Here is a 23,017-nt window from a genome sequence, read left to right as displayed (position 1 = left end):
CCTAAACATTAAGCTGGCATTGAAGGGTGTGAATTACCCCGGCCAATCTGTTCTTTTAAATACAGCTTTTAGCAAGTTTTGAAAGGAGAAGAGCAGAACTTGGTATGCCAATAATATCGAGTCTTCTGTGGCGAAGTGGTTTTTGCATAGAAAACAAAGCGGTCAGTTGAAGAGGAATAATATCAGTACTTTGTTTAAAACTGTGTGTAAAAAGCTGTCTCTTTATCATTAACAATAAGTTGTAAAACGTGAATGGGGAGTGACAGTTTTCAAGTTTGTGAGAAGATCGCGCCCTGGTGGAATAAAGGCACGAACAGCTTACAGCACCTAGAATTACCAGGAAGTATTTAGAGTAAAACGGTTTCTAAAAGCTGGCTTTATGAAAGAGAGATAAAATATATATATATATAAAATAGTAAAATGGAAGGGGAGTGCTAGATTTAAATTAATCGTGAAGTGGAGCGCCCCCTGTATAAAGTAAAAGTGAGAAAAGCTTACAGCACCTGGCATTCCCAGGTGGTCACCCATCCAAGTACTAACCAGACCCTACCCTGCTTAGCTTCCAAGATCAGACGAGATCGGGCGTGTTCAGGGTGGTACGGCCGTAAGGGAGAGATGCAACCAAAAACAGCCCTTTTGCATTACACGCGTCTATACATGCCAGTTAGTCCCATTGGATCCTACTCCTGGTTTTTTTTTTTTTTTTATCTGACTCACACTGCAGCACCACCATCCAATCGGCAGCGCCGGACCCACACCAAACATTCACCAAACTACTCAGCTGGCAGCCTACCACAATTATTCCATTCTTTCCGCATCCGCACACTTCCTTCTCTTTAAGTCCTTTTCACTACCTCACAGGTTAATCGCCGCACGTCCCCCGCCGGCAAACATTACTCATTTGCCTACCGCATGCAGGCTTCTCTTAACAACCCTCTGTTATCAACTCTGCTAACAGCCACAAAATCTCCGCCGCACGAAGCCCACTGATAGCTGCTGAATCACATGCTTCCCCAAAACGTCGCGCTGTCAGAACACTGGGAGCTACACACACCAACAAGTCCATACTGCAGGCTGCAGCCAGAACAATTTTCTACATTCAAACATCGACAGCCTCTTCTCTCTAAAAATTCACCAGACCGCTTCTACCACCAGCAAAGAAGTTTCCATCCCTAATTCCTCTGTGATTCCCACTAACCTAAACATTAAGCTGGCATTGAAGGGTGTGAATTACCCCGGCCAATCTGTTCTTTTAAATACAGCTTTTAGCAAGTTTTGAAAGGAGGAGAATAGCAGATAATATGCCAATAATATCGAATATTCTGTGGCGAAGTGGTTTTTGCATAGAAAACAAAGCGGTCAGTTGAAGAGGAATAATATCAGTACTTTATTTAAAACTGTGTGTAAAAAGCTGTCTCTTTATCATTAACAATAAGTTGTAAAACGTGAATGGGGAGTGACAGTCTTCAAGTTTGTGAGAAGATCGCACCCTGGTGGAATAAAGGCACGAACAGCTTACAGCACCTAGAATTACCAGGAAGTATTTAGAGTAAAACGGTGTGTAAAAGCTGCCTTTATGAATGAGAGAAAAAAAAAAAATATATATATATAAAATAGTAAAATGGAAGGGGAGTGATAGATTTAAATTAATCGTGAAGTGGAGCGCCCCCTGTATAAAGTAAAAGTGAGAAAAGCTTACAGCACCTGGTATTCCCAGGAGGTCTCCCATCCAAGTACTGACCAGACCCTACCCTGCTTGGCTTCCGAGATCGGATGAGATCGGGCGTGTTCAGGGTGGTATGGCCGTAAGCGAGAGACTTGACCAAAAACAGCCCTTTTGCATTATACGCGTCTATACATGCCAGTTAGTCCCATTGGATCCTACTCCTGGTTTTTTTTTTTTTTATCTGACTCACACTGCAGCACCACCATCCAATCGGCAGCGCCGGACCCACACCAAACATTCACCAAACTACTCAGCCGGCAGCCTACCACAATTATTCCATTCTTTCCGCATCCGCACACTTCCTTCTTTTTAACTCCTTTTCACTACCGCACAGGTTAATCGCCGCACGTCCCCCGCCGGCAAACATTACTCCTTTGCCTACTGCATGCAGGCTTCTCTTAACGACCCTGTGTTATCAACTCCGCTAACAGCCACAAAATCTCCGCCGCACGAAGCCCACTGGTAGCTGCTGAATCACATGCTTCCCCAAAACGTCGCGCTGTCAGAACACTGGGAGCTACACACACCAACAAGTCCATACTGCAGGCTGCAGCCAGAACAATTTTCTAAATCCAAACATCGACGGCCTCTTCTCTCTAAAAATTCACCAGACCGCTTCTACCACCAGCAAAGAAGTTTCCATCCCTAATTCCTCTGTGATTCCCACTAACCTAAACATTAAGCTGGCATTGAAGGGTGTGAATTACCCCGGCCAATCCGTTCTTTTAAAAACAGCTTTTAGCAAGTTTTGAAAGGAGAAGAGCAGAACTTGCTATGCCAATAATATCGAGTCTTCTGTGGCGAAGTGGTTTTTGCATAGAAAACAAAGCGGTCAGTTGAAGAGGAATAATATCAGTACTTTGTTTAAAACTGTGTGTAAAAAGCTGTCTCTTTATCATTAACAATAAGTTGTAAAAAGTGAATGGGGAGTGACAGTCTTCAAGTTTGTGAGAAGATCGCGCCCTGGTGGAATAAAGGCACGAAGAGCTTACAGCACCTAGAATTACCAGGAAGTATTTAGAGTAAAACGGTTTCTAAAAGCTGGCTTTATGAAAGAGAGAAAAAAAATATATATATAAAATAGTAAAATGGAAGGGGAGTGCTAGATTTAAATTAATCGTGAAGTGGAGCGCCCCCTGTATAAAGTAAAAGTGAGAAACGCTTACAGCACCTGGTATTCCCAGGTGGTCTCCCATCCAAGTACTAACCACAGCCTACCCTGCTTAGCTTCCAAGATCAGATGAGATCGGGCGTGTTCAGGGTGGTATGGCCTCAAGCAAGAGACGCTACCAAAAACAGCCCTTTTGCATTACACGCCTCTATACATGCCAGTTAGTCCCATTGGATCCTACTCCTGGTTTTTTTTTTTTTTTTATCTGACTCACACTGCAGCACCACCATCCAATCGGCAGCGCCGGACCCACACCAAACATTCACCAAACTACTCAGCCGGCAGCCTACCACAATTATCCCATTCTTTCCGCATCCGCACACTTCCTTCACTTTAACTCCTTTACACTACCGCACAGGTTAATCGCCGCACGTCCCCCACCAGCAAACATTCCTCCTTTGCCTACCGCATGCAGGCTTCTCTTAATGACTTTCTGTTATCAACTCCGCTAACAGCCACAAAATCTCCGCCGCACGAAGCCCACTGGTAGCTGTTGAATCACATGCTTCCCCAAAACGTCGCGCTGTCAGAACACTGGGAGCTACACACGCCAACAGGTCCATACTGCAGGCTGCAGCCAGAACAATTTTCTACATTCAAACATCGACGGCCTCTTCTCTCTAAAAATTCACCAGACCACTTCTACCACCAGCAAAGAAGTTTCTATCCCTAATTCCTCTGTGATTCCCACTAACCTAAACATTAAGTTGGCATTGAAGGGTGTGAATTACCCCGGCCAACCTGCTCTTTTAAAGACAGCTTTTAGCGAGTTTTTAAAGGAGGAGAAGAGCAGACCATGCTATGCCAATAATATCGAGTCTTCTGTGGTGAAGTCGTTTTTGCATAGAAAACAAAGCGGTGAGTTGAAGAGGAATTATATTAGTACTTTGTTTAAAACTGTGTGTAAAAAGCTGTCTCTTTATTATTAACAATAAGTTGTAAAACGTGAATGGGGAGTGACAGTCTTCAAGTTTGTGAGAAGATCGCGCCCTGGTGGAATAAAGGCACGAACAGCTTACAGCAGCTATAATTACCAGGCAGTATTTAGAGTAAAACGGTGTGTAAAAGCTGCCTTTATGAATGAGAGAAAAAAGAAATATATAAAATATTAAAATGGAAGGGGAGTGATAGATTTAAATTAATCGTGAAGTGGAGCGCCCCCTGTATAAAGTAAAAGTGAGAAAAGCTTACAGCACCTGGTATTCCCAGGTGGTCTCCATCCAAGAACTAACCAGACCCTAGCCTGCTTTGCTTCCGAGATAAGACGAGATCGGGCGCGTTCAGGGTGGTATGGCCATAAGCGAGAGCCGCGAACAAAAACAGCCCTTTTGCATTACACGCCTCTATACATGCCAGTTAGTCCCATTGGATCCTACTCCTGTTTTTTTTTTTTTTTATCTGACTCACACTGCAGCACCACCATCCAATCGGCTGCGCCGCACCCACTCCAAACATTCACCAAACTACTCAGCCGGCAGCCTACCACAATTATTCCATTCTTTCCGCATCCGCACACTTCCTTCTCGTTAAGTCCTTTTCACTACCGAACAGGTTAATCGCCGCACGTCCCCCGCCGGCAAACATTACTCATTTGCCTACCGCATGCAGGCTTCTCTTAAAGACCCTCTGTTATCAACTCCGCTAACAGCCACAAAATCTCCGCCGCACGAAGCCCACTGGTTGCTGTTGAATCACATGCTTCCCCAAAATGTCACGCTGTCAGAACACTGGGAGCTACACACGCCAACAAGTCCATACTGCAGGCTGCAGCCAGAACAATTTTCTACATTCAAACATCGACGGCCTCTTCTCTCTAAAAATTCACCAGACCGCTTCTACCACCAGGAAAGAAGTTTCCATCCCTAATTCCTCTGTGATTCCCACTAACCTAAACATTAAGCTGGCATTGAAGGATGTGAATTACCCCGGCCAACCTGCTCTTTTAAATACAGCTTTTAGCAAGTTTTGAAAGGAGGAGAAGAGCAGATAATATGCTAATAATATCGAATATTCTGTGGCGAAGTGGTTTTTGCATAGAAAATAAAGCGGTGAGTTTAAGAGGAATTATATCAGTACTTTGTTTAAAACTGTGTGTAAAAAGCTGTCTCTTTATTATTAACAATAAGTTGTAAAACGTGAATGGGGAGTGACAGTCTTCAAGTTTGTGAGAAGATCGCGCCCTGGTGGAATAAAGGCACGAACAGCTTACAGCAGCTATAATTACCAGGCAGTATTTAGAGTAAAACGGTGTGTAAAAGCTGCCTTTATGAATGAAAGAAAAAAAAAATATATATAAAATAGTAAAATGGAAGGGGAGTGATAGATTTGAATTAATCGTGAAGTGGAGTGCCCCCTGTATAAAGTAAAAGTGAGAAAAGCTTACAGCACGTGGTATTCCCAGTAGGTCTCCCATCCAAGTACTAACCAGACCCTATCTTGCTTGGCTTCTGAGATCAGACAAGATCGGGCGTGTTCAGGGTGGTACGGCCGTGAGCGAGAAAAACTACCAAAAACAGTCCTTTTGCATTACACGCCTCTATACATGCCAGTTAGTCCAAGTGGATCCTACTCCTGTTTTTTTTTTTTTTTATCTGACTCACACTGCAGCCCCACCATCCAATCGGCAGTGCCGGAACCACACCAAACATTCACCAAACTACTCAGCCGGCAGCCTACCACAATTATTCCATTCTTTCCGCATCCGCACACTTCCTTCTCTTTAACTCCTTTTCACTACCGCACAGGTTAATCGCCGCACGTCCCCCGCCGGCAAACATTACTCCTTTGCCTACCTCATGCAGGCTTCTCTTAACGACCCTCTGTTATCAACTCCGCTAACAGCCACAAAATCTCTGCCGCACGAAGCCCACTGGTAGCTGTTGAATCACATGCTTCCCCAAAACGTTACGCTGTCAGAACACTGGGAGCTACACACGCCAACAAGTCCATACTGCAGGCTGCAGCCAGAACATTTTTCTACATTGAAACATCGACGGCCTCTTCTCTCTAAAAATTCACCAGACCGCTTCTACCATCAGCAAAGAAGTTTCCATCCCTAATTCCTCTGTGATTCCCACTAACCTAAACATTAAGCTAGCATTGAAGGGTGTGAATTACCCCGGCCAACCTGCTCTTTTAAATACAGCTTTTAGCAAGTTTTGAAAGGAGGAGAAGAGCAGACCTTGCTATACCAATAATATCGAGTCTTCTGTGGCGAAGTGGTTTTTGCATAGAAAACAAAGCGGTCAGTTGAAGAGGAATAATATCAGTACTTTGTTTAAAACTGTGTGTAAAAAGCTGTCTCTTTATCATTAACAATAAGTTGTAAAACGTGAATGGGGAGTGACAGTCTTCAAGTTTGTGAGAAGATCGCGCCCTGGTGGAATAAAGGCACGAACAGCTTACAGCACCTAGAATTACCAGGAAGTATTTAGAGTAAAACGGTTTCTAAAAGCTGCCTTTATGAATGAGAGAAAAAAATATATATATATATAAAATAGTAAAATGGAAGGGGAGTGATAGATTTAAATTAATCGTGAAGTGGAGCGCCCCCTGTATAAAGTAAAAGTGAGAAAAGCTTACAGCACCTGGTATTCCCAGGTGGTCTCCCATCCAAGTACTAACCAGACCCTACCCTGCTTAGCTTCCAAGATCAGACGAGATCGGGCGTGTTCAGGGTGGTATGGCTGTAAGCGAGAGATGCTACCAAAAACAGCCCTTTTGCATTACACGCGTCTATACATGCCAGATAGTCCCATTGGATCCTACTCCTGGTTTTTTTTTTTTTATCTGACTCACACTGCAGCCCCACCATCCAATCGGCAGCGCCGGACCCACACCAAACATTCACCAAACTACTCAGCCGGCAGCCTACCACAATTATTCCATTCTTTCCGCATCCGCACACTTCCTTCTTTTTAACTCCTTTTCACTACCGCACAGGTTAATCGCCGCACGTCCCCCGCCGGCAAACATTACTCCTTTGCCTACTGCATGTAGGCTTCTCTTAACGACCCTCTGTTATCAACTCCGCTAACAGCCACAAAATCTCCGCCGCACGAAGCCCACTGGTAGCTGCTGAATCACATGCTTCCCCAAAACATCGCGCTGTCAGAACACTGGGAGCTACACACACCAACAAGTCCATACTGCAGGCTGCAGCCAGAACAATTTTCTACATTCAAACATCGACGGCCTCTTCTCTCTAAAAATTCACCAGACCGCTTCTACCACCAGCAAAGAAGTTTCCATCCCTAATTCCTCTGTGATTCCCACTAACCTAAACATTAAGCTGGCATTGAAGGGTGTGAATTACCCCGGCCAATCTGTTCTTTTAAATACAGCTTTTAGCAAGTTTTGAAAGGAGAAGAGCAGAACTTGCTATGCCAATAATATCGAGTCTTCTGTGGCGAAGTGGTTTTTGCATAGAAAACAAAGCGGTCAGTTGAAGAGGAATAATATCAGTACTTTGTTTAAAACTGTGTGTAAAAAGCTGTCTCTTTATCATTAACAATAAGTTGTAAAACGTGAATGGGGAGTGACAGTCTTCAAGTTTGTGAGAAGATCGCGCACTGGTGGAATAAAGGCACGAACAGCTTAAAGCACCTAGAATTACCAGGAAGTATTTAGAGTAAAACGGTTTCTAAAAGCTGCCTTTAGGAATGAGAGAAAAAAAAAAAATATATATATAAAATAGTAAAATGGAAGGGGAGTGATAGATTTAAATTAATCGTGAAGTGGAGCGCCCCCTGTACAAAGTAAAAGTGAGAAAAGCTTACAGCACCTGGTATTCCCAGGTGGTCTCCCATCCAAGTACTAACCAGACCCTACCCAGCTTCCGAGATCAGATGAGATCGGGCGTGTTCAGGGTGGTATGGCCGTAAGCGAGAGTTGCTACCAAAAACAGCCCTTTTGCATTACACGCGTCTATACATGCCAGTTAGTCCCATTGGATCCTACTCCTGGTTTTTTTTTTTTTTATCTGACTCACACTGCAGCCCCACCATCCAATCGGCAGCGCCGGACCCACACCAAACATTCACCAAACTACTCAGCCGGCAGCCTACCACAATTATTCCATTCATTCCGCATCCGCACACTTCCTTCTTTTTAACTCCTTTTCACTACCGCACAGGTTAATCGCCGCACGTCCCCCGCCGGCAAACATTACTCCTTTGCCTACTGCATGCAGGCTTCTCTTAACGACCCTCTGTTATCAACTCCGCTAACAGCCACAAAATCTCCGCCGCACGAAGCCCACTGGTAGCTGCTGAATCACATGCTTCCCCAAAACGTCGCGCTGTCAGAACACTGGGAGCTACACACACCAACAAGTCCATACTGCAGGCTGCAGCCAGAACAATTTTCTACATTCAAACATCGACGGCCTCTTCTCTCTAAAAATTCACCAGACCGCTTCTACCACCAGCAAAGAAGTTTCCATCCCTAATTCCTCTGTGATTCCCACTAACCTAAACATTAAGCTGGCATTGAAGGGTGTGAATTACCCCGGCCAATCTGTTCTTTTAAATACAGCTTTTAGCAAGTTTTGAAAGGAGAAGAGCAGAACTTGCTATGCCAATAATATCGAGTCTTCTGTGGCGAAGTGGTTTTTGCATAGAAAACAAAGCGGTCAGTTGAAGAGGAATAATATCAGTACTTTGTTTAAAACTGTGTGTAAAAAGCTGTCTCTTTATCATTAACAATAAGTTGTAAAACGTGAATGGGGAGTGACAGTCTTCAAGTTTGTGAGAAGATCGCGCCCTGGTGGAATAAAGGCACGAACAGCTTACAGCACCTAGAATTACCAGGAAGTATTTAGAGTAAAACGGTTTCTAAAAGCTGCCTTTATGAATGAGAGAAAAAAAAAAATATATATATAAAATAGTAAAATGGAAGGGGAGTGATAGATTTAAATTAATCGTGAAGTGGAGCGCCCCCTGTACAAAGTAAAAGTGAGAAAAGCTTACAGCACCTGGTATTCCCAGGTGGTCTCCCATCCAAGTACTAACCAGACCCTACCCAGCTTCCGAGATCAGATGAGATCGGGCGTGTTCAGGGTGGTATGGCCGTAAGCGAGAGTTGCTACCAAAAACAGCCCTTTTGCATTACACGCGTCTATACATGCCAGTTAGTCCCATTGGATCCTACTCCTGGTTTTTTTTTTTTTTATCTGACTCACACTGCAGCCCCACCATCCAATCGGCAGCGCCGGACCCACACCAAACATTCACCAAACTACTCAGCCGGCAGCCTACCACAATTATTCCATTCTTTCCGCATCCGCACACTTCCTTCTTTTTAACTCCTTTTCACTACCGCACAGGTTAATCGCCGCACGTCCCCCGCCGGCAAACATTACTCCTTTGCCTACTGCATGTAGGCTTCTCTTAACGACCCTCTGTTATCAACTCCGCTAACAGCCACAAAATCTCCGCCGCACGAAGCCCACTGGTAGCTGCTGAATCACATGCTTCCCCAAAACGTCGCGCTGTCAGAACACTGGGAGCTACACACACCAACAAGTCCATACTGCAGGCTGCAGCCAGAACAATTTTCTACATTCAAACATCGACGGCCTCTTCTCTCTAAAAATTCACCAGACCGCTTCTACCACCAGCAAAGAAGTTTCCATCCCTAATTCCTCTGTGATTCCCACTAACCTAAATATTAAGCTGGCATTGAAGGGTGTGAATTACCCCGGCCAATCTGTTCTTTTAAATACAGCTTTTAGCAAGTTTTGAAAGGAGAAGAGCAGAACTTGCTATGCCAATAATATCGAGTCTTCTGTGGCGAAGTGGTTTTTGCATAGAAAACAAAGCGGTCAGTTGAAGAGGAATAATATCAGTACTTTGTTTAAAACTGTGTGTAAAAAGCTGTCTCTTTATCATTAACAATAAGTTGTAAAACGTGAATGGGGAGTGACAGTCTTCAAGTTGGTGAGAAGATCGCGCCCTGGTGGAATAAAGGCACGAACAGCTTACAGCACCTGGAATTACCAGGAAGTATTTAGAGTAAAACGGCTTCTAAAAGCTGCCTTTATGAATGAGAGAAAAAAAAAATATATATATAAAATAGTAAAATGGAAGGGGAGTGATAGATTTAAATTAATCGTGAAGTGGAGCGCCCCCTGTATAAAGTAAAAGTGAGAAAAGCTTACAGCACCTGGTATTCCCAGGAGGTCTCCCATCCAAGTACTAACCAGACCCTAACCTGTTTAGCTTCCAAGATCAGATGAGATCGGGCGTGTTCAGGGTGGTATGGCCGTAAGCGAGAGATGCTACCAAAAACAGCCCTTTTGCATTACACGCGTCTATACATGCCAGTTAGTCCCATTGGATCCTACTCCTGGTTTTTTTTTTTTTATCTGACTCACACTGCAGCCCCACCATCCAATCGGCAGCGCCGGACCCACACCAAACATTCACCAAACTACTCAGCCGGCAGCCTACCACAATTATTCCATTCTTTCCGCATCCGCACACTTCCTTCTTTTTAACTCCTTTTCACTACCGCACAGGTTAATCGCCGCACGTCCCCCGCCGGCAAACATTACTCCTTTGCCTACTGCATGTAGGCTTCTCTTAACGACCCTCTGTTATCAACTCCGCTAACAGCCACAAAATCTCCGCCGCACGAAGCCCACTGGTAGCTGCTGAATCACATGCTTCCCCAAAACGTCGCGCTGTCAGAACACTGGGAGCTACACACACCAACAAGTCCATACTGCAGGCTGCAGCCAGAACAATTTTCTACATTCAAACATCGACGGCCTCTTCTCTCTAAAAATTCACCAGACCGCTTCTACCACCAGCAAAGAAGTTTCCATCCCTAATTCCTCTGTGATTCCCACTAACCTAAATATTAAGCTGGCATTGAAGGGTGTGAATTACCCCGGCCAATCTGTTCTTTTAAATACAGCTTTTAGCAAGTTTTGAAAGGAGAAGAGCAGAACTTGCTATGCCAATAATATCGAGTCTTCTGTGGCGAAGTGGTTTTTGCATAGAAAACAAAGCGGTCAGTTGAAGAGGAATAATATCAGTACTTTGTTTAAAACTGTGTGTAAAAAGCTGTCTCTTTATCATTAACAATAAGTTGTAAAACGTGAATGGGGAGTGACAGTCTTCAAGTTGGTGAGAAGATCGCGCCCTGGTGGAATAAAGGCATGAACAGCTTACAGCACCTGGAATTACCAGGAAGTATTTAGAGTAAAACGGCTTCTAAAAGCTGCCTTTATGAATGAGAGAAAAAAAATATATATATATAAAATAGTAAAATGGAAGGGGAGTGATAGATTTAAATTAATCGTGAAGTGGAGCGCCCCCTGTATAAAGTAAAAGTGAGAAAAGCTTACAGCACCTGGTATTCCCAGGTGGTCTCCCATCCAAGTACTAACCACACCCTACCCTGCTTGGCTTCCGAGATCAGACGAGATCGGGCGTGTTCAGGGTGGTATGGCCGTGAGCGAGAAAAACTCCCAAAAACAGCCCTTTTGCATTACACGCCTCTATACATGCCAGTTAGTCCCATTGGATCCTACTCCTGTTTTTTTTTTTTTATCTGACTCACACTGCAGCCCCACCATCCAATCGGCAGCGCCGGACCCACACCAAACATTCACCAAACTACTCAGCCGGCAGCCTACCACAATTATTCCATTCTTTCCGCATCCGCACACTTCCTTCTTTTTAACTCCTTTTCACTACCGCACAGGTTAATCGCCGCACGTCCCCCGCCAGCAAACATTACTCCTTTGCCTACTGCATGTAGGCTTCTCTTAACGACCCTCTGTTATCAACTCCGCTAACAGCCACAAAATCTCCGCTGCACAAAGCCCACTGGTAGCTGCTGAATCACATGCTTCCCCAAAACGTCGCGCTGTCAGAACACTGGGAGCTACACACACCAACAAGTCCATACTGCAGGCTGCAGCCAGAACAATTTTCTACATTCAAACATCGACGGCCTCTTCTCTCTAAAAATTCACCAGACCGCTTCTACCACCAGCAAAGAAGTTTCCATCCCTAATTCCTCTGTGATTCCCACTAACCTAAACATTAAGCTGGCATTGAAGGGTGTGAATTACCCCGGCCAATCTGTTCTTTTAAATACAGCTTTTAGCAAGTTTTGAAAGGAGAAGAGCAGAACTTGCTATGCCAATAATATCGAGTCTTCTGTGGCGAAGTGGTTTTTGCATAGAAAACAAAGCGGTCAGTTGAAGAGGAATAATATCAGTACTTTGTTTAAAACTGTGTGTAAAAAGCTGTCTCTTTATCATTAACAATAAGTTGTAAAACGTGAATGGGGAGTGACAGTCTTCAAGTTTGTGAGAAGATCGCGCACTGGTGGAATAAAGGCACGAACAGCTTAAAGCACCTAGAATTACCAGGAAGTATTTAGAGTAAAACGGTTTCTAAAAGCTGCCTTTAGGAATGAGAGAAAAAAAAAAAATATATATATAAAATAGTAAAATGGAAGGGGAGTGATAGATTTAAATTAATCGTGAAGTGGAGCGCCCCCTGTATAAAGTAAAAGTGAGAAAAGCTTACAGCACCTGGTATTCCCAGGTGGTCTCCCATCCAAGTACTAACCAGACCCTACCCAGCTTCCGAGATCAGATGAGATCGGGCGTGTTCAGGGTGGTATGGCCGTAAGCGAGAGTTGCTACCAAAAACAGCCCTTTTGCATTACACGCGTCTATACATGCCAGTTAGTCCCATTGGATCCTACTCCTGGTTTTTTTTTTTTTTATCTGACTCACACTGCAGCCCCACCATCCAATCGGCAGCGCCGGACCCACACCAAACATTCACCAAACTACTCAGCCGGCAGCCTACCACAATTATTCCATTCATTCCGCATCCGCACACTTCCTTCTTTTTAACTCCTTTTCACTACCGCACAGGTTAATCGCCGCACGTCCCCCGCCGGCAAACATTACTCCTTTGCCTACAGCATGCAGGCTTCTCTTAACGACCCTCTGTTATCAACTCCGCTAACAGCCACAAAATCTCCGCCGCACGAAGCCCACTGGTAGCTGCTGAATCACATGCTTCCCCAAAACGTCGCGCTGTCAGAACACTGGGAGCTACACACACCAACAAGTCCATACTGCAGGCTGCAGCCAGAACAATTTTCTACATTCAAACATCGACGGCCTCTTCTCTCTAAAAATTCACCAGACCGCTTCTACCACCAGCAAAGAAGTTTCCATCCCTAATTCCTCTGTGATTCCCACTAACCTAAACATTAAGCTGGCATTGAAGGGTGTGAATTACCCCGGCCAATCTGTTCTTTTAAATACAGCTTTTAGCAAGTTTTGAAAGGAGAAGAGCAGAACTTGCTATGCCAATAATATCGAGTCTTCTGTGGCGAAGTGGTTTTTGCATAGAAAACAAAGCGGTCAGTTGAAGAGGAATAATATCAGTACTTTGTTTAAAACTGTGTGTAAAAAGCTGTCTCTTTATCATTAACAATAAGTTGTAAAACGTGAATGGGGAGTGACAGTCTTCAAGTTTGTGAGAAGATCGCGCCCTGGTGGAATAAAGGCACGAACAGCTTACAGCACCTAGAATTACCAGGAAGTATTTAGAGTAAAACGGTTTCTAAAAGCTGCCTTTATGAATGAGAGAAAAAAATATATATATATATAAAATAGTAAAATGGAAGGGGAGTGATAGATTTAAATTAATCGTGAAGTGGAGCGCCCCCTGTATAAAGTAAAAGTGAGAAAAGCTTACAGCACCTGGTATTCCCAGGAGGTCTCCCATCCAAGTACTAACCAGACCCTAACCTGTTTAGCTTCCAAGATCAGATGAGATCGGGCGTGTTCAGGGTGGTATGGCCGTAAGCGAGAGATGCTACCAAAAACAGCCCTTTTGCATTACACGCGTCTATACATGCCAGTTAGTCCCATTGGATCCTACTCCTGGTTTTTTTTTTTTTTATCTGACTCACACTGCAGCCCCACCATCCAATCGGCAGCGCCGGACCCACACCAAACATTCACCAAACTACTCAGCCGGCAGCCTACCACAATTATTCCATTCTTTCCGCATCCGCACACTTCCTTCTTTTTAACTCCTTTTCACTACCGCACAGGTTAATCGCCGCACGTCCCCCGCCGGCAAACATTACTCCTTTGTCTACTGCATGTAGGCTTCTCTTAACGACCCTCTGTTATCAACTCCGCTAACAGCCACAAAATCTCCGCCGCACGAATCCCACTGGTAGCTGCTGAATCACATGCTTCCCCAAAACGTCGCGCTGTCAGAACACTGGGAGCTACACACACCAACAAGTCCATACTGCAGGCTGCAGCCAGAACAATTTTCTACATTCAAACATCGACGGCCTCTTCTCTCTAAAAATTCACCAGACCGCTTTTACCACCAGCAAAGAAGTTTCCATCCCTAATTCCTCTGTGATTCCCACTAACCTAAATATTAAGCTGGCATTGAAGGGTGTGAATTACCCCGGCCAATCTGTTCTTTTAAATACAGCTTTTAGCAAGTTTTGAAAGGAGAAGAGCAGAACTTGCTATGCCAATAATATCGAGTCTTCTGTGGCGAAGTGGTTTTTGCATAGAAAACAAAGCGGTCAGTTGAAGAGGAATAATATCAGTACTTTGTTTAAAACTGTGTGTAAAAAGCTGTCTCTTTATCATTAACAATAAGTTGTAAAACGTGAATGGGGAGTGACAGTCTTCAAGTTGGTGAGAAGATCGCGCCCTGGTGGAATAAAGGCACGAACAGCTTACAGCACCTAGAATTACCAGGAAGTATTTAGAGTAAAACGGTTTCTAAAAGCTGCCTTTAGGAATGAGAAAAAAAATATATATATATATAAAATAGTAAAATGGAAGGGGAGTGATAGATTTAAATTAATCGTGAAGTGGAGCGCCCCCTGTACAAAGTAAAAGTGAGAAAAGCTTACAGCACCTGGTATTCCCAGGAGGTCTCCCATCCAAGTACTAACCAGACCCTAACCTGTTTAGCTTCCAAGATCAGATGAGATCGGGCGTGTTCAGGGTGGTATGGCCGTAAGCGAGAGATGCTACCAAAAACAGCCCTTTTGCATTACACGCGTCTATACATGCCAGTTAGTCCCATTGGATCCTACTCCTGGTTTTTTTTTTTTTTATCTGACTCACACTGCAGCCCCACCATCCAATCGGCAGCGCCGGACCCACACCAAACATTCACCAAACTACTCAGCCGGCAGCCTACCACAATTATTCCATTCTTTCCGCATCCGCACACTTCCTTCTTTTTAACTCCTTTTCACTACCGCACAGGTTAATCGCCGCACGTCCCCCGCCGGCAAACATTACTCCTTCGTCTACTGCATGTAGGCTTCTCTTAACGACCCTCTGTTATCAACTCCGCTAACAGCCACAAAATCTCCGCCGCACGAAGCCCACTGGTAGCTGCTGAATCACATGCTTCCCCAAAACGTCGCGCTGTCAGAACACTGGGAGCTACACACACCAACAAGTCCATACTGCAGGCTGCAGCCAGAACAATTTTCTACATTCAAACATCGACGGCCTCTTCTCTCTAAAAATTCACCAGACCGCTTTTACCACCAGCAAAGAAGTTTCCATCCCTAATTCCTCTGTGATTCCCACTAACCTAAATATTAAGCTGGCATTGAAGGGTGTGAATTACCCCGGCCAATCTGTTCTTTTAAATACAGCTTTTAGCAAGTTTTGAAAGGAGAAGAGCAGAACTTGCTATGCCAATAATATCGAGTCTTCTGTGGCGAAGTGGTTTTTGCATAGAAAACAAAGCGGTCAGTTGAAGAGGAATAATATCAGTACTTTGTTTAAAACTGTGTGTAAAAAGCTGTCTCTTTATCATTAACAATAAGTTGTAAAACGTGAATGGGGAGTGACAGTCTTCAAGTTGGTGAGAAGATCGCGCCCTGGTGGAATAAAGGCACGAACAGCTTACAGCACCTAGAATTACCAGGAAGTATTTAGAGTAAAACGGTTTCTAAAAGCTGCCTTTAGGAATGAAAAAAAAAAAAAATATATATATAAAATAGTAAAATGGAAGGGGAGTGATAGATTTAAATTAATCGTGAAGTGGAGCGCCCCCTGTACAAAGTAAAAGTGAGAAAAGCTTACAGCACCTGGTATTCCCAGGAGGTCTCCCATCCAAGTACTAACCAGACCCTAACCTGTTTAGCTTCCAAGATCAGATGAGATCGGGCGTGTTCAGGGTGGTATGGCCGTAAGCGAGAGATGCTACCAAAAACAGCCCTTTTGCATTACACGCGTCTATACATGCCAGTTAGTCCCATTGGATCCTACTCCTGGTTTTTTTTTTTTTTTATCTGACTCACACTGCAGCCCCACCATCCAATCGGCAGCGCCGGACCCACACCAAACATTCACCAAACTACTCAGCCGGCAGCCTACCACAATTATTCCATTCTTTCCGCATCCGCACACTTCCTTCTTTTTAACTCCTTTTTACTACCGCACAGGTTAATCGCCGCACGTCCCCCGCCGGCAAACATTACTCCTTTGCCTACTGCATGTAGGCTTCTCTTAACGACCCTCTGTTATCAACTCCGCTAACAGCCACAAAATCTCCGCCGCACGAAGCCCACTGGTAGCTGCTGAATCACATGCTTCCCCAAAACGTCGCGCTGTCAGAACACTGGGAGCTACACACACCAACAAGTCCATACTGCAGGCTGCAGCCAGAACAATTTTCTACATTCAAACATCGACGGCCTCTTCTCTCTAAAAATTCACCAGACCGCTTTTACCACCAGCAAAGAAGTTTCCATCCCTAATTCCTCTGTGATTCCCACTAACCTAAATATTAAGCTGGCATTGAAGGGTGTGAATTACCCCGGCCAATCTGTTCTTTTAAATACAGCTTTTAGCAAGTTTTGAAAGGAGAAGAGCAGAACTTGCTATGCCAATAATATCGAGTCTTCTGTGGCGAAGTGGTTTTTGCATAGAAAACAAAGCGGTCAGTTGAAGAGGAATAATATCAGTACTTTGTTTAAAACTGTGTGTAAAAAGCTGTCTCTTTATCATTAACAATAAGTTGTAAAACGTGAATGGGGAGTGACAGTCTTCAAGTTGGTGAGAAGATCGCGCCCTGGTGGAATAAAGGCACGAACAGCTTACAGCACCTAGAATTACCAGGAAGTATTTAGAGTAAAACGGTTTCTAAAAGCTGCCTTTAGGAATGAGAAAAAAAAAATATATATATATAAAATAGTAAAATGGAAGGGGAGTGATAGATTTAAATTAATCGTGAAGTGGAGCGCCCCCTGTACAAAGTAAAAGTGAGAAAAGCTTACAGCACCTGGTATTCCCAGGAGGTCTCCCATCCAAGTACTAACCAGACCCTAACCTGTTTAGCTTCCAAGATCAGATGAGATCGGGCGTGTTCAGGGTGGTATGGCCGTAAGCGAGAGATGCTACCAAAAACAGCCCTTTTGCATTACACGCGTCTATACATGCCAGTTAGTCCCATTGGATCCTACTCCTGGTTTTTTTTTTTTTTATCTGACTCACACTGCAGCCCCACCATCCAATCGGCAGCGCCGGACCCACACCAAACATTCACCAAACTACTCAGCCGGCAGCCTACCACAATTATTCCATTCTTTCCGCATCCGCACACTTCCTTCTTTTTAACTCCTTTTCACTACCGCACAGGTTAATCGCCGCACGTCCCCCGCCGGCAAACATTACTCCTTTGCCTACTGCATGTAGGCTTCTCTTAACGACCCTCTGTTATCAACTCCGCTAACAGCCACAAAATCTCCGCCGCACGAAGCCCACTGGTAGCTGCTGAATCACATGCTTCCCCAAAACGTCGCGCTGTCAGAACACTGGGAGCTACACACACCAACAAGTCCATACTGCAGGCTGCAGCCAGAACAATTTTCTACATTCAAACATCGACGGCCTCTTCTCTCTAAAAATTCACCAGACCGCTTCTACCACCAGCAAAGAAGTTTCCATCCCTAATTCCTCTGTGATTCCCACTAACCTAAATATTAAGCTGGCATTGAAGGGTGTGAATTACCCCGGCCAATCTGTTCTTTTAAATACAGCTTTTAGCAAGTTTTGAAAGGAGAAGAGCAGAACTTGCTATGCCAATAATATCGAGTCTTCTGTGGCGAAGTGGTTTTTGCATAGAAAACAAAGCGGTCAGTTGAAGAGGAATAATATCAGTACTTTGTTTAAAACTGTGTGTAAAAAGCTGTCTCTTTATCATTAACAATAAGTTGTAAAACGTGAATGGGGAGTGAAAGTCTTCAAGTTGGTGAGAAGATTGCGCCCTGGTGGAATAAAGGCACGAACAGCTTACAGCACCTAGAATTACCAGGAAGTATTTAGAGTAAAACGGCTTCTAAAAGCTGCCTTTATGAATGAGAGAAAAAAAAAAAATATATATAAAATAGTAAAATGGAAGGGGAGTGATAGATTTAAATTAATCGTGAAGTGGAGCGCCCCCTGTATAAAGTAAAAGTGAGAAAAGCTTACAGCACCTGGTATTCCCAGGTGGTCTCCCATCCAAGTACTAACCAGACCCTACCCTGCTTGGCTTCCGAGATCAGACGAGATCGGGCGTGTTCAGGGTGGTATGGCCGTAAGCGAGAGATGGTACCAAAAACAGCCCTTTTGCATTACACGCGTCTATACATGCCAGTTAGTCCCATTGGATCCTACTCCTGGTTTTTTTTTTTTTTTATCTGACTCACACTGCAGCCCCACCATCCAATCGGCAGCGCCGGACCCACACCAAACATTCACCAAACTACTCAGCCGGCAGCCTACCACAATTATTCCATTCTTTCCGCATCCGCACACTTCCTTCTTGTTAACTCCTTTTCACTACCGCACAGGTTAATCGCCGCACGTCCCCCGCCGGCAAACATTACTCCTTTGCCTACTGCATGTAGGCTTCTTTTAACGACCCTCTGTTATCAACTCCGCTAACAGCCACAAAATCTCCGCCGCACGAAGCCCACTGGTAGCTGCTGAATCACATGCTTCCCCAAAACGTCGCGCTGTCAGAACACTGGGAGCTACACAGACCAACAAGTCCATACTGCAGGCTGCAGCCAGAACAATTTTCTACATTCAAACATCGACGGCCTCTTCTCTCTAAAAATTCACCAGACCGCTTCTACCACCAGCAAAGAAGTTTCCATCCCTAATTCCTCTGTGATTCCCACTAACCTAAACATTAAGCTGGCATTGAAGGTTGTGAATTACCCCGGCCAATCTGTTCTTTTAAATACAGCTTTTAGCAAGTTTTGAAAGGAGAAGAGCAGAACTTGCTATGCCAATAATATCGAGTCTTCTGTGGCGAAGTGGTTTTTGCATAGAAAACAAAGCGGTCAGTTGAAGAGGAATAATATCAGTACTTTCTTTAAAACTGTGTGTAAAAAGCTGTCTCTTTATCATTAACAATAAGTTGTAAAACGTGAATGGGGAGTGACAGTCTTCAAGTTTGTGAGAAGATCGCGCCCTGGTGGAATAAAGGCACGAACAGCTTACAGCACCTAGAATTACCAGGAAGTATTTAGAGTAAAACGGTTTCTAAAAGCTGCCTTTATGAATGAGAGAAAAAAAAAATATATATATATATATAAAATAGTAAAATGGAAGGGGAGTGATAGATTTAAATTAATCGTGAAGTGGAGCACCCCCTGTATAAAGTAAAAGTGAGAAAAGCTTACAGCACCTGGTATTCCCAGGAGGTCTCCCATCCAAGTACTAACCAGACCCTAACCTGTTTAGCTTCCAAGATCAGATGAGATCGGGCGTGTTCAGGGTGGTATGGCCGTAAGCGAGAGATGCTACCAAAAACAGCCCTTTTGCATTACACGCGTCTATACATGCCAGTTAGTCCCATTGGATCCTACTCCTGGTTTTTTTTTTTTTTATCTGACTCACACTGCAGCCCCACCATCCAATCGGCAGCGCCGGACCCACACCAAACATTCACCAAACTACTCAGCCGGCAGCCTACCACAATTATTCCATTCTTTCCGCATCCGCACACTTCCTTCTTTTTAACTCCTTTTCACTACCGCACAGGTTAATCGCCGCACGTCCCCCGCCGGCAAACATTACTCCTTTGCCTACTGCATGTAGGCTTCTCTTAACGACCCTCTGTTATCAACTCCGCTAACAGCCACAAAATCTCCGCCGCACGAAGCCCACTGGTAGCTGCTGAATCACATGCTTCCCCAAAACGTCGCGCTGTCAGAACACTGGGAGCTACACACACCAACAAGTCCATACTGCAGGCTGCAGCCAGAACAATTTTCTACATTCAAACATCGACGGCCTCTTCTCTCTAAAAATTCACCAGACCGCTTCTACCACCAGCAAAGAAGTTTCCATCCCTAATTCCTCTGTGATTCCCACTAACCTAAATATTAAGCTGGCATTGAAGGGTGTGAATTACCCCGGCCAATCTGTTCTTTTAAATACAGCTTTTAGCAAGTTTTGAAAGGAGAAGAGCAGAACTTGCTATGCCAATAATATCGAGTCTTCTGTGGCGAAGTGGTTTTTGCATAGAAAACAAAGCGGTCAGTTGAAGAGGAATAATATCAGTACTTTGTTTAAAACTGTGTGTAAAAAGCTGTCTCTTTATCATTAACAATAAGTTGTAAAACGTGAATGGGGAGTGACAGTCTTCAAGTTGGTGAGAAGATCGCGTCCTGGTGGAATAAAGGCACGAACAGCTTACAGCACCTAGAATTACCAGGAAGTATTTAGAGTAAAACGGTTTCTAAAAGCTGCCTTTATGAATGAGAGAAAAAAAAATATATATATATAAAATAGTAAAATGGAAGGGGAGTGATAGATTTAAATTAATCGTGAAGTGGAGCGCCCCCTGTATAAAGTAAAAGTGAGAAAAGCTTACAGCACCTAGTATTCCCAGGTGGTCTCCCATCCAAGTACTAACCAGATCCTACCCTGCTTGGCTTCCGAGATCAGACGAGATCGGGCGTGTTCAGGGTGGTATGGCCGTAAGCGAGAGATGGTACCAAAAACAGCCCTTTTGCATTACACGCGTCTATACATGCCAGTTAGTCCCATTGGATCCTACTCCTGGTTTTTTTTTTTTTTTATCTGACTCACACTGCAGCCCCACCATCCAATCGGCAGCGCCGGACCCACACCAAACATTCACCAAACTACTCAGCCGGCAGCCTACCACAATTATTCCATTCTTTCCGCATCCGCACACTTCCTTCTTTTTAACTCCTTTTCACTACCGCACAGGTTAATCGCCGCACGTCCCCCGCCGGCAAACATTACTCCTTTGCCTACTGCATGTAGGCTTCTCTTAACGACCCTCTGTTATCAACTCCGCTAACAGCCACAAAATCTCCGCCGCACGAAGCCCACTGGTAGCTGCTGAATCACATGCTTCCCCAAAACGTCGCGCTGTCAGAACACTGGGAGCTACACACACCAACAAGTCCATACTGCAGGCTGCAGCCAGAACAATTTTCTACATTCAAACATCGACGGCCTCTTCTCTCTAAAAATTCACCAGACCGCTTCTACCACCAGCAAAGAAGTTTCCATCCCTAATTCCTCTGTGATTCCCACTAACCTAAATATTAAGCTGGCATTGAAGGGTGTGAATTACCCCGGCCAATCTGTTCTTTTAAATACAGCTTTTAGCAAGTTTTGAAAGGAGAAGAGCAGAACTTGCTATGCCAATAATATCGAGTCTTCTGTGGCGAAGTGGTTTTTGCATAGAAAACAAAGCGGTCAGTTGAAGAGGAATAATATCAGTACTTTGTTTAAAACTGTGTGTAAAAAGCTGTCTCTTTATCATTAACAATAAGTTGTAAAACGTGAATGGGGAGTGACAGTCTTCAAGTTGGTGAGAAGATCGCGTCCTGGTGGAATAAAGGCACGAACAGCTTACAGCACCTAGAATTACCAGGAAGTATTTAGAGTAAAACGGTTTCTAAAAGCTGCCTTTATGAATGAGAGAAAAAAAAATATATATATATAAAATAGTAAAATGGAAGGGGAGTGATAGATTTAAATTAATCGTGAAGTGGAGCGCCCCCTGTATAAAGTAAAAGTGAGAAAAGCTTACAGCACCTAGTATTCCCAGGTGGTCTCCCATCCAAGTACTAACCAGACCCTACCCTGCTTGGCTTCCGAGATCAGACGAGATCGGGCGTGTTCAGGGTGGTATGGCCGTAAGCGAGAGATGGTACCAAAAACAGCCCTTTTGCATTACACGCGTCTATACATGCCAGTTAGTCCCATTGGATCCTACTCCTGGTTTTTTTTTTTTTTTATCTGACTCACACTGCAGCCCCACCATCCAATCGGCAGCGCCGGACCCACACCAAACATTCACCAAACTACTCAGCCGGCAGCCTACCACAATTATTCCATTCTTTCCGCATCCGCACACTTCCTTCTTTTTAACTCCTTTTCACTACCGCACAGGTTAATCGCCGCACGTCCCCCGCCGGCAAACATTACTCCTTTGCCTACTGCATGTAGGCTTCTCTTAACGACCCTCTGTTATCAACTCCGCTAACAGCCACAAAATCTCCGCCGCACGAAGCCCACTGGTAGCTGCTGAATCACATGCTTCCCCAAAACGTCGCGCTGTCAGAACACTGGGAGCTACACACACCAACAAGTCCATACTGCAGGCTGCAGCCAGAACAATTTTCTACATTCAAACATCGACGGCCTCTTCTCTCTAAAAATTCACCAGACCGCTTCTACCACCAGCAAAGAAGTTTCCATCCCTAATTCCTCTGTGATTCCCACTAACCTAAATATTAAGCTGGCATTGAAGGGTGTGAATTACCCCGGCCAATCTGTTCTTTTAAATACAGCTTTTAGCAAGTTTTGAAAGGAGAAGAGCAGAACTTGCTATGCCAATAATATCGAGTCTTCTGTGGCGAAGTGGTTTTTGCATAGAAAACAAAGCGGTCAGTTGAAGAGGAATAATATCAGTACTTTGTTTAAAACTGTGTGTAAAAAGCTGTCTCTTTATCATTAACAATAAGTTGTAAAACGTGAATGGGGAGTGACAGTCTTCAAGTTTGTGAGAAGATCGCGCCCTGGTGGAATAAAG

At 44.3% G+C, this 23,017-nt stretch overlaps 13 non-coding genes and 6 pseudogenes across 13 annotated transcripts; all 19 read right to left on the bottom strand.

Annotated features, from left to right (window-relative positions):
• Positions 1 to 491: 491 nt before the first annotated feature.
• Positions 492 to 610, bottom strand: LOC125736621 (5S ribosomal RNA). The gene has a single exon (XR_007395896.1). It is a non-coding gene; the product is annotated as a 5S ribosomal RNA (ribosomal RNA).
• Positions 611 to 1,692: 1,082 nt separating this feature from the next.
• On the bottom strand, positions 1,693 to 1,811 carry LOC125732860 (5S ribosomal RNA). Its single transcript, XR_007392224.1, has one exon. It is a non-coding gene; the product is annotated as a 5S ribosomal RNA (ribosomal RNA).
• Positions 1,812 to 2,885: 1,074 nt separating this feature from the next.
• Positions 2,886 to 3,004, bottom strand: LOC125731695 (5S ribosomal RNA; annotated as a pseudogene).
• Positions 3,005 to 4,081: 1,077 nt separating this feature from the next.
• LOC125732001 (5S ribosomal RNA) lies at positions 4,082 to 4,199 on the bottom strand (annotated as a pseudogene).
• Positions 4,200 to 5,273: 1,074 nt separating this feature from the next.
• Positions 5,274 to 5,392, bottom strand: LOC125732148 (5S ribosomal RNA; annotated as a pseudogene).
• A 1,080-nt stretch (positions 5,393 to 6,472) lies between these two features.
• Positions 6,473 to 6,591, bottom strand: LOC125733595 (5S ribosomal RNA). The gene has a single exon (XR_007392935.1). It is a non-coding gene; the product is annotated as a 5S ribosomal RNA (ribosomal RNA).
• A 1,077-nt stretch (positions 6,592 to 7,668) lies between these two features.
• Positions 7,669 to 7,782, bottom strand: LOC125731503 (5S ribosomal RNA; annotated as a pseudogene).
• Positions 7,783 to 8,859: 1,077 nt separating this feature from the next.
• On the bottom strand, positions 8,860 to 8,973 carry LOC125731502 (5S ribosomal RNA; annotated as a pseudogene).
• Positions 8,974 to 10,049: 1,076 nt separating this feature from the next.
• On the bottom strand, positions 10,050 to 10,168 carry LOC125735510 (5S ribosomal RNA). The gene has a single exon (XR_007394805.1). It is a non-coding gene; the product is annotated as a 5S ribosomal RNA (ribosomal RNA).
• A 1,075-nt stretch (positions 10,169 to 11,243) lies between these two features.
• Positions 11,244 to 11,362, bottom strand: LOC125736690 (5S ribosomal RNA). Its single transcript, XR_007395964.1, has one exon. It is a non-coding gene; the product is annotated as a 5S ribosomal RNA (ribosomal RNA).
• Positions 11,363 to 12,438: 1,076 nt separating this feature from the next.
• Positions 12,439 to 12,552, bottom strand: LOC125731501 (5S ribosomal RNA; annotated as a pseudogene).
• A 1,077-nt stretch (positions 12,553 to 13,629) lies between these two features.
• LOC125735509 (5S ribosomal RNA) lies at positions 13,630 to 13,748 on the bottom strand. Its single transcript, XR_007394804.1, has one exon. It is a non-coding gene; the product is annotated as a 5S ribosomal RNA (ribosomal RNA).
• A 1,076-nt stretch (positions 13,749 to 14,824) lies between these two features.
• LOC125735508 (5S ribosomal RNA) lies at positions 14,825 to 14,943 on the bottom strand. The gene has a single exon (XR_007394803.1). It is a non-coding gene; the product is annotated as a 5S ribosomal RNA (ribosomal RNA).
• Positions 14,944 to 16,019: 1,076 nt separating this feature from the next.
• LOC125735507 (5S ribosomal RNA) lies at positions 16,020 to 16,138 on the bottom strand. Its single transcript, XR_007394802.1, has one exon. It is a non-coding gene; the product is annotated as a 5S ribosomal RNA (ribosomal RNA).
• A 1,077-nt stretch (positions 16,139 to 17,215) lies between these two features.
• Positions 17,216 to 17,334, bottom strand: LOC125735505 (5S ribosomal RNA). Its single transcript, XR_007394800.1, has one exon. It is a non-coding gene; the product is annotated as a 5S ribosomal RNA (ribosomal RNA).
• Positions 17,335 to 18,410: 1,076 nt separating this feature from the next.
• Positions 18,411 to 18,529, bottom strand: LOC125732982 (5S ribosomal RNA). The gene has a single exon (XR_007392342.1). It is a non-coding gene; the product is annotated as a 5S ribosomal RNA (ribosomal RNA).
• A 1,083-nt stretch (positions 18,530 to 19,612) lies between these two features.
• Positions 19,613 to 19,731, bottom strand: LOC125735504 (5S ribosomal RNA). The gene has a single exon (XR_007394799.1). It is a non-coding gene; the product is annotated as a 5S ribosomal RNA (ribosomal RNA).
• A 1,077-nt stretch (positions 19,732 to 20,808) lies between these two features.
• Positions 20,809 to 20,927, bottom strand: LOC125735316 (5S ribosomal RNA). Its single transcript, XR_007394614.1, has one exon. It is a non-coding gene; the product is annotated as a 5S ribosomal RNA (ribosomal RNA).
• Positions 20,928 to 22,005: 1,078 nt separating this feature from the next.
• On the bottom strand, positions 22,006 to 22,124 carry LOC125734218 (5S ribosomal RNA). The gene has a single exon (XR_007393540.1). It is a non-coding gene; the product is annotated as a 5S ribosomal RNA (ribosomal RNA).
• Positions 22,125 to 23,017: the final 893 nt, after the last annotated feature.

Source organism: Brienomyrus brachyistius, chromosome 2 (genome assembly GCF_023856365.1).
Source record: "Brienomyrus brachyistius isolate T26 chromosome 2, BBRACH_0.4, whole genome shotgun sequence".
In the NCBI taxonomy this organism is placed as follows: Eukaryota; Metazoa; Chordata; class Actinopteri; order Osteoglossiformes; family Mormyridae; genus Brienomyrus; species Brienomyrus brachyistius.
The sequence above is the reverse complement of the archived record's forward strand: the minus strand, read 5'-3'. Positions and strand labels throughout refer to the sequence as shown.